Source organism: Natrix helvetica (assembly GCF_964273705.1).
Source record: "Natrix helvetica genome assembly, chromosome: 2".
Classification (NCBI taxonomy): domain Eukaryota; kingdom Metazoa; phylum Chordata; class Lepidosauria; order Squamata; family Natricidae; genus Natrix; species Natrix helvetica.
In genome coordinates this window covers 8,531,115-8,540,347 of record NC_138552.1, presented here as the reverse complement: position 1 = coordinate 8,540,347, position 9,233 = coordinate 8,531,115, and positions in this window count along the sequence as shown.

Sequence of the window (9,233 nt, the reverse complement as noted above, 5' to 3'; positions counted from 1 at the left end):
GATACTGGAGACTAAAACATACAAAGAACGGTTGCAGGAATTGAGTATAGTGTAATGAAAAGGAGGACTAGGGAAGACATAGCAGCATCCAAATATCTAAGGGGCTGCTACAAAGAAGAGGGAGTCAGACGTAATGGAGGAAAGCTAGTTGTGGCCTGCCAGCAGAGATGGCAACAGAGTTGGAGAGTGAGGAGGTTGGGGAGGAACATGGCCCAGTCCTGGAGTCTGGGGAAGGCTCTGATGAGGGCTCTGTGTCGGAGACAGGGGGCCAGGGCCGGGACAGTTCTCAGACAGTCAGACATCAGTGAGGCAGAAGAACAGCTGGAGCCTGTTCCCAGTGTGTGCATGCACACAGCTGCCAGGAGAATGGAACAACTAAGGAACAAGGGTCAACTTGGGAGTAAGGCCACAGGTGGGTGGTGAATGGCCCCTCTCAGAGGAAATAAAAGAGGAGCAAAAGGGGAGGGGTATTTGCAGGAGACCATTCATGCATTCCTACATTCTTGCCAAGTATTGCGGCGTCTGAAAGATACCAGCCCAGCCACTCTCCAAGCATGATAAAGGTCAGTAATTGTGAACTATTGAAAAACTGGGCCGGGATTTTGCTGGAGAGGAATTCACCGCAAATTAAATAAAAGGGGTTTATTGGGACGAGGTCTTGGCTTCATGCTGCTGGGGGAGCCTAGGTCAGAACACTACTCAAGGTGAGATCCAACTTAAAAGGTAGGAGAAATTTCTTGACAGAACAATTGACCAGCGGAACAGCTTGCCTCCAGAAGTTGTGGGTGTTTCATCACCTGAAGGTTTTTAAGAAGAGATTGGGCAGCCACTTGCCCAGAATAGTATATGGTCTCCTGCTTGAGCAGGAGATTGGACTAGAAGGCTTCCCAAGGTCCCTTCCAACTCTTGTTCTGTTCTGAAGCTGTTACGGGTAGGTGCAAGGAACCAGAATCACAGATAAATGTACCGTATTTTTCAGAGTATAAGGCGCACCAAGGTTTTGAAGAGGCAAATTTTTAAAAAAGTTTTTGCACTGCAAACCTCCCCAAAACGGCCCGTGATTTGCAAAAATGGGCCTTTTTTTCCAAAAAAAAGGACAGGAATAGCCCCTAGGAGGCTCATACAGTGCTCTTGGGGGCTGGGGGGGGGCAAAATTGAGCAAAAAATGGCCCATTTTCTGCTCATTTCTGCCCTCCTCAGCCCCAGGAGCTCTGAAAGCCGCCTAAAGGCTATGCACAGCTATTTTGGTGAAGGGGCAGGGTTTTGGGAGGCCAAAAATGCTGTATTCAGTGCATAAGACACACCCAGATTTTCAACCTCTTTTGAGGGGAAAAAGGTGCATCTTCTACTCCAAAAAATATGCTATGTTTATTGTTACTCTCGCCAGATAAATTGCACTTGCTACAGAACAACTAGATAAGCTTTTCCAAGGTTTAGGGAAGGTCTGCTTTTTGCCATTCCTCCCTCCACTACTACAGAATACTCAGTCTTTTAACTTCTCCCCTCACTTTAGCTCCGGATTCCACCATAATAGAACATTTAACACCTAGTAGGCACATTTAGCTAGTTTACATATAGACTAACCATAATGGGGTTTTACTTCTGACTTTAATAAGGTATCCTCAACTTAAAACCATTTCTTTTAGTGACCGAAGTTACAACGGCACTGAAAAATGCCGATTTGTGACTATTTTTCACATGATCGTTGCAGCGTTCCCACAGTCACGTGATCAAAATCCAGATGTTTGTCAACCGACTCATCTTTATGACGGTGGCAGCATCCCAGGTTCATGCCATCACCTTTGGCGATCTGGCTAGCAAGCTCAATGGGGAAAGCCAGATTCACTTCGGAACAGGGTTACTAATTTAACAATTGCAGGGATTCACTTAACAACTGTGGCAAGAAAGGTCATAAAATGGAGCAACACTCAACAACTGACTCACTCAGCAACAGAAATGTTGGGCTCACTTGTTGTAAGTCAAGAGCTAACTCTAACTCAGCTCCTGCTGGGAATGAATGTTTCAGGGTCTGAAGTCTTCATCCTGCCTGCTTCATATAGCAATAGCACTTAGACTTATATACCGCTTCACAGTGCTTTTACAGGCCTCTCCAAGTGGTTTATAGAGTCAGCCTATTGCCCCCAACAATCTGGGTCCTCATTTTACCCACCTTGGAAGGATGGAAGGCTGAGTCAGCCTTGAGCCTGGTGAGATTCGAACTGCAGCTAGCAGTCAGCTGAAGTAGCCTGCGTTACTGCACTCTAACCACTGCACCACCTCTGCTCTTAATGCAAATTTAGAGCTTCCTTGAAGCAAGGGATTCAGGACAGCTGTACCATTCCTCCCTTCCCATTCAAGTCATTTCTGATAGGGTCCATTGATGAGCCAAAAACAAGTGCTTCAGAAATGACCACATGACGTATGAAATCCAGCATAAAAAAGCCAACACAGTTCTAGGCTGCATAAACAGAGGGATAGAATCAAGATCACGTGAAGTGTTAATGACACTTTATAATGCCTTGGGAAGACCACACTTGGAATATTTGCATTCAGTTTTGGTCGCCACGATGTAGAAAAGATGTGGAGACTCTAGAAAGAGTGCAGAGAAGAGCAACAAAGAGGATTAGGGGACTGGAGACTAAAACATATGAAGAACGGTTGCAGGAACTGGGTATGTTTAGCTTAAGAGAAAGAAGGACTAGGGGAGACATGACAGCAGTCTTCCAATATCTCAGGGGTTGCCACAAAGAAGAGGGAGTCAAACTATTCTCTAAGGCACCTGAGGGTAGAACAAGAAGCAATGGGTGGAAACTAATCAAGGAGAGAAGCAACTTGGAACTGAGGAGAAATTTCCTGACAGTTAGAACAATTAATCAGTGGAACAGAAGTTGCCTCCAGAAATTGTGAATGCTCCAACGCTAGATGTTTTTAAGAACATGCTGGATGACCATTTGTCTGAAATGATATAGGGTTTCCTGCCTAAGCAGGGGGTTGGACTAGAAGACCTCCAAGGTCCCTTCCAGCTCTGTTATTCTATTGTATGAAATCTTAAAAGGCGAACAGAGTCAGCAGTGTGTGTGTGTGAGGGAATATCTTGTCATTGACTCACCCTGCAAAACATTGAGAGACACATTCCATGTGCCGGCAAGCGAGTTTTCCCCTTCCTTCCTTCCCTCCTTGGCAGCTACGTGCTTGGTTATGCAAGAGATCTTTCCATAGTTTTCACCCAGGATATGGTTGGTACAATTTGGGCCAAACGTGCAGCTGCCTTTTTAAGGAGCCAGGTAAAAGAATTAGAATGGGAATTCTTTATTGGCCAAGTATGATGGAACACACAAGGAATTTGTCTTCGATGCATAAGCTCTCAGTGTACATTAAAAAAATGCATTCATCAAGAATCATAAGATACAACACTTAGTGATAGTCACGGGGTATTAAATAAGCAATCAAAATCATACTATACATAGAGAAGAAGGGAAAGAAAATATACTCCATGTTTTGGGCATGTGGTACAACAGGGGTACGTTGGCTAGGATGACAGGTAGCCCTCGGGTCACATCCACGATTGAGCCTAACGTTTCCCTTGCTAAATGAGACAGTTCTCACTGCAGTTGTTAAGTTAGTGACACCAGGGGTGGGATTAATTTTTTTTAGCAACCGGTTCTCTGCCTGGTTGCTGGGTAGGTGTGGCCAAGGTGGGCATGGCCTACTCTGCCTCCAGCACCATAGTGGGCGGGAGGGCGTTTTCATCTTCCCTAGGCTCTGGAGGCTTTCCTCGAACCTCTCGGAGGGCAAAAACGGCCTCCCTTGAGCTCCGGAGGCTCTCTATTTCCGGACTTCTGGAATTTCCGGGAGGCCCATTTTTCATCCTCCCAGAACTTCCACGAGGACCCTGCACTTATCTGGCATCCAAAACAGGCCACGTGGAGACTCCTGGGAGAGGAGGGGCGGGCGGGGCCAGCCAGTCCTTGAAACTGATGTAAAATTAGTATCCGGTTTGCTGGAACCAGACCGAACTGGCTGAATCCCACTCCGGAGTGACACAGTTGCAAAGTGAATCTGGCTTCCCCGTTGACTTTGCTTGTCAGAAGGTTGCAAAAGGCGACGACATGACCCAGGGACAGGGCAACCGTCATAAATACGAGTCAGTTGCCGAACATCTGAATTGCGATCAATTTTGCCCACGGGGATGCTGCCGCCAGTCCTAAGTGCAAAAGGTAGCTTGATTTGGAACCATTTACATCCGGCGATGATTCCTTCAATACTATTAAGCAACGTCCGCTTAGTCACGGTCATTGAAGAATGTTCGGGGTGAAAACACACACAAACACACAACCGAGATAGAAGTGGACACCTTGGCTCATCCAGAAACTCTAACCATTATACCCCGTACTCCTCTCTTCTATTTTTTTTTCCTGATCATATGAGCAAGGGGAGGGTCAGAAAATTCAAGATGGCGGCCACAGCCATGGCGTCAAAGCCCCCACTGTTTTTACACACACCGTGCGTTTCCATGACACTTTCATCACACCTCACATGGTGTTTTCTCCGTTGAGCCTATCGTGGGCTGGGGATGCTGCTTTGAATGTCCCTCCCTTTTGTACGATTTTCCAACTGTTTCGGTTGGGGCGTGCCTCTCCTTCCCATTTCTCTGCGACAAAGGGTTTCTTTTGGACGATCAAAGAGGTTGCAGGAAATTATAAGCAGGGAGCGTGTTTGGGTTTTCCCCGTCTCCGATCTTGCTCCATGGACAAGATTGGAGTTAGCTGTCATGTTTTATCGGTGGGTAAATCCCCTTTCGCCCAAGCACAGCGCTGTTCACACCCATTGCTGATGTCCCACCACAACGTCTCAACTGCAGGAGGGAGATCAGACAGCAAAGGAAGCATGGAGTTACTCTGGAGTACATTTTCCGTGGCGGGAAAGACATTCTTAAAGGAAACAGAGTTGGCAAAGGAGGTAAGGAACAGCTACGATTGATCTTGGATGAAGAATTTAATTTTGAGCGCTGTGTATCTGTCTGGGCTTGTCTAGGACACCCACAATCTGCAAAGAAGGTGATAGGCTTGAGATCTAGTGAAACAACACCCCAAATATCCTTTACAAGAAGAAATCTTTCACGGCAGATAAGAACGGGCCCAAAATCTTGGTATGAGGAAATAAATTTCAATATTTAAGTGGGGGAGGGATTGAAAGACAGACTTCAATATTAAGATTTAAAGCAAGCAAATCACCACCCCTGAAATGGGGTTTGGCCTCCTCCATCTTCCCATCAAGAAATTATTTCTGTGACGCTCAGGTAGTCCTCGACTTACGACCATAATTGAGCCCCAAATTTTTGTTGCCGAGGCATTTCATGAGTGAGATTTGGCCCATTTTATGACATTCAAAGGTGGCTCAGTGGCTAAGACGCTGAGCTTGTCGATCAGCAAGGTCGGCAGTTCGGCGGTTCGAATCCCTAGTGCCGCATAATGGAGTGAGCTCCCGTTACTTGTCCCAGCTTCTGCCAACCTAGCAGTTTGAAAGAACGTAACAAAATGCAAGTAGAAAAATAGGGACCACCTTTGGTGGGAAGGTAACAGTGTTCTGTGAGCCTTTGGCGTTAAGTCATACCGGCCACATGACCATGGAGACGTCTTCGGACAGCGCTGGCTCTTCGGCTTTGAAACGGAGATGAGCACCGCCTCCTAGGGTCAGGAATGACTAGCATATATGTGTGAGGGGAAGCTTTACTTTATGACACTTCATGCCATATTTGTTAAGTGAATCGCTGCAGTTACTAAGTTAGTAACACAGTCGTTAAGTGAATCCGGCTTCCCCATTGACTTTGCTCGTCAGAAGGTCGCAAAAGGGGATCACAAGACCCTGGGACCCTGCAACCGCCATAAATAGGAGTCAGTTGCCAAGTGTCTGAATTTTGATCACATGGTCATAGGGATGCTTCCGTGGTTGTGTGCGTGAAAAAACGGCCATAAGTCCCTTTTTTCCGTGCAGTGGTAACTTTGAATGGGCACTAAATGAACTGTTTTAAGTCAAGGACTACCTGTGATCCATGAAGGTTAAAGGTAAAAGTTCCCTTCGCACCTACGTGGTAGTCGTTGGCGGAGTGGCTGGGAGGGGAGGGGCGAGTAGAGACCAGCGAGGCGCTCCTTGACGTGAGTGACATCAAGTTGGCTACGCCCACCCAGTCACATGTCCACCTAGCCACGCCCACCCAGCCGGTCATTAGTCAGATCATATTAGTGGTCCGCGGGATTTAAAATTATGAATTTAGAGGTCCGAAATGTTGGTAACCCCTGGACTAGAAGACCTCCAAAGGACCGGTCCCTTCCAACTCTGTTATTCTCTTGATTATATTCCTCTACTTGCCGACTCTTCTTCTAACCCTCTTTGTTTTCATATGCAGAATATTCTAATATTCGGTTTCCATGATCAGCAAGCAGAGAGGCACGAGGGAGCTCTTCCTCATGACTCTTTCGCATGGAACCAAAATTCTCCAGGGTGGCTTCCGCGTTGCTCAGCTGTATTTTTAGTAAGGCGGCTAATCCTCGTTACAGGAAGGACAGGTAGAGTTTCCATTCTATGCTAATGAGTGTGGTTGGCTAATTGGGACCTGCCCTTTCCCAGATCTTACAAAGTGCAACGCAGAAGCGGCTGCCTATTGCAAGCCACAATGACACTCTGTGTGTGTGTGTGTGTTTAATTACAATTGTACTGCCTCCCTTTCTCAGTTTCTGGCTTCTGAGTTAGGAGCAGCAAACACCACACATTCTATGGGCAGAATCTTGCCCATAGTGTGTTATCCTAGAATAATAGAATGGAAAAATACACAGTGGAATAATGATATCTAATCCAGCTTCGGTTTGATAGGATAGAATATTTGGAAGCGACCTTGGAGGTCTTCTTGTCCAACTCCCTGCTGAAAACCTATACCATGTCAGACAAATGGCTATCCAATATCTTCTTAAAGACTTCCAGTGTTGGGGCATTCACAACTTCTGGAGGCAAGCTGCTCCTCTGATTAATTGTTCTCACTGTCAGGAAGTTTCTCCTCCGTTCTAAGTTGCTTCTCTCCTTGATTAGTTTCCACCCATTGCTTCTTGTTCTACCCTCAGGTGCTTTGGAGAATAGTTTGATTCCATCTTCTTTGTGGCAACCCCTGAGATATTGAAACACTGCTATTACGTCTCCCCTGGTCCTTCTTCTCATTAAACTAGACCTACCCAGTTCCTGCAACCGTTCGTCATGTTTTGGCATTCTAAGAGTGGTCTTAATAAGGCTTTCTAAAGTGGTACTAGAATTTCTAGTTCCAGAAATATAGTCTTACATCAATTTGTTTGCTGACTGTTTGAAGTTATAATTGCACCGATATACAGATAGTCGTTGACATAGAATTCATTTAGTGAACGTTCGAAGTTATAACAGCACTGAAATAAGTCACTTAGAATAGAATGGAATAGAATAGGATAACAGAGTTGGAGGGAACCTTGGAGGTCTTCTAGCCCAACCCCCTGCTTAGGCAGGAAACCCTAAGCAGGGGGTTGGACTAGAAGACCTCTAAGGTCCCTTCCCACTCTGTTATTCTATTCTATTCTATTCTATTCCATTCCATTCCATTCTATGTCACTTATTTCAGTGCTGTTATAACTTCGACCGGTCGCAGATGTGACCTTTGCAGCATCCCACTAATCATGTGATCAAAATTCGGATGTTTGGCCACTGGTTCATATTTATGACAGTCATAGTGTCCCGGGATCCTTTGATCCCATTTGGCGACCTTCGAACCAGCAAAGTCAATGAGGAAGCCAGATTCACTTAACAACCGTGTCCCTAACTGACCAACTCCAGCGATTCACTTAACAACCGTGACAAAAAAAGGTTGTAAAATGAGGCAGAACTCACTTAACAAATGTCTCCCTTAACAATGGAAATTTTGGGCTCCGTTGTGGTCATAAGTCGAGGTCTACCTGTATTGACTTACGACCTTTTCTCATATGATGCTTGCGGCATTCCCGTGGTCACACGATCAGAATTTAGACGCTTGGCCACTGACTCATATTTATGACGGTTACAGTGTCCTGGGGTCATATTATCACTTCTTGCGACCTTCCAACAAGCAATGGGGAAGCCAGATCCATTTAACATTAATGTTACTAACTGGACAAGTGATTCTCTGAACAATGATGGCAAAAAAGCTCGTTGTCCTTGTTAGTTGTGAAGTCGCGTCCAACCAGTGGTGTGTTCCTACCGGTTTGGCTAAACCGGTAGTGGTTTGGCGGCCTGGGTCGCTGGAACTGGCAGCGACCTATGCCTGCCACGCCCACAAACTGGTTCCCCAGGTAGCGCCATAGGCACTGCCATCTTGTTTTACACTTCTGCGCTTGTGCAGAACAATTTTAATTACACTGGGCATTCACGCGCAGCGGGCACATGAGCAAACCGGCAGAAATACCTACCAGAACCCACCCCTGTGTCCCACCCATCGCGACCCCATGGACAACCTTCCTCCAGGCCTTTTATCATCCTCTGGAGTCCATTTATGCTCACACTGACTGCTTTGGTGACTCCATCCAGCCACCTCCTTCTCTGTCGTCCCCTTCTTCTTTTGCCCTCAGTAGTTCCCAGCATGAGGCTCTTCTCCAGGGAGTCCATCCTTCTTGTTTGTTTGTTTGTTTGTTTGGATTTATATGCCGCCCTTCTCCAAAAGGACTCAGGGCGGCGTACAACATTAAAAAAAACACATATCCCAAAAGTTTAAATTTTTTTAATACATATCCAAAAAACAAACCGAATTTAAAAGACAATGCGTTTAAAATGAGTTAAAAATTAACAGGCCAGGCCGGCTTGCTGGAAAAGCCAACTTTTTAGGGTGCGTCGGAAGGACCGGAGGTCGGGGATTATGCGAAGCTCCGGGGGCAGCTCATTCCAGAGGGAAGGCGCTCCCACAGAGAAGGCTCTCCCCATGGGGGTCGCCAGCCGACACTGCTTGGCCGACGGCACCCTGAGGAGGCCAACTCTGTGGGATCGTACTGGACGGTGGGACGCTACTGGTGGCAGTAGGTGGTCTCGCAGGTACCCTGGGCCTAAGCCATGGAGCGCTTTAAAGGTCATAATACCTTGAATCGCACCCGAAAACAACCGGCAACCAGTGCAGGCTGCCTAAAAGGGGTGTGACATGGGAGCACCTAGGTACCCCCTTCTCATTAGGTCTCCAAAGGATTTGAGTTTCCTCT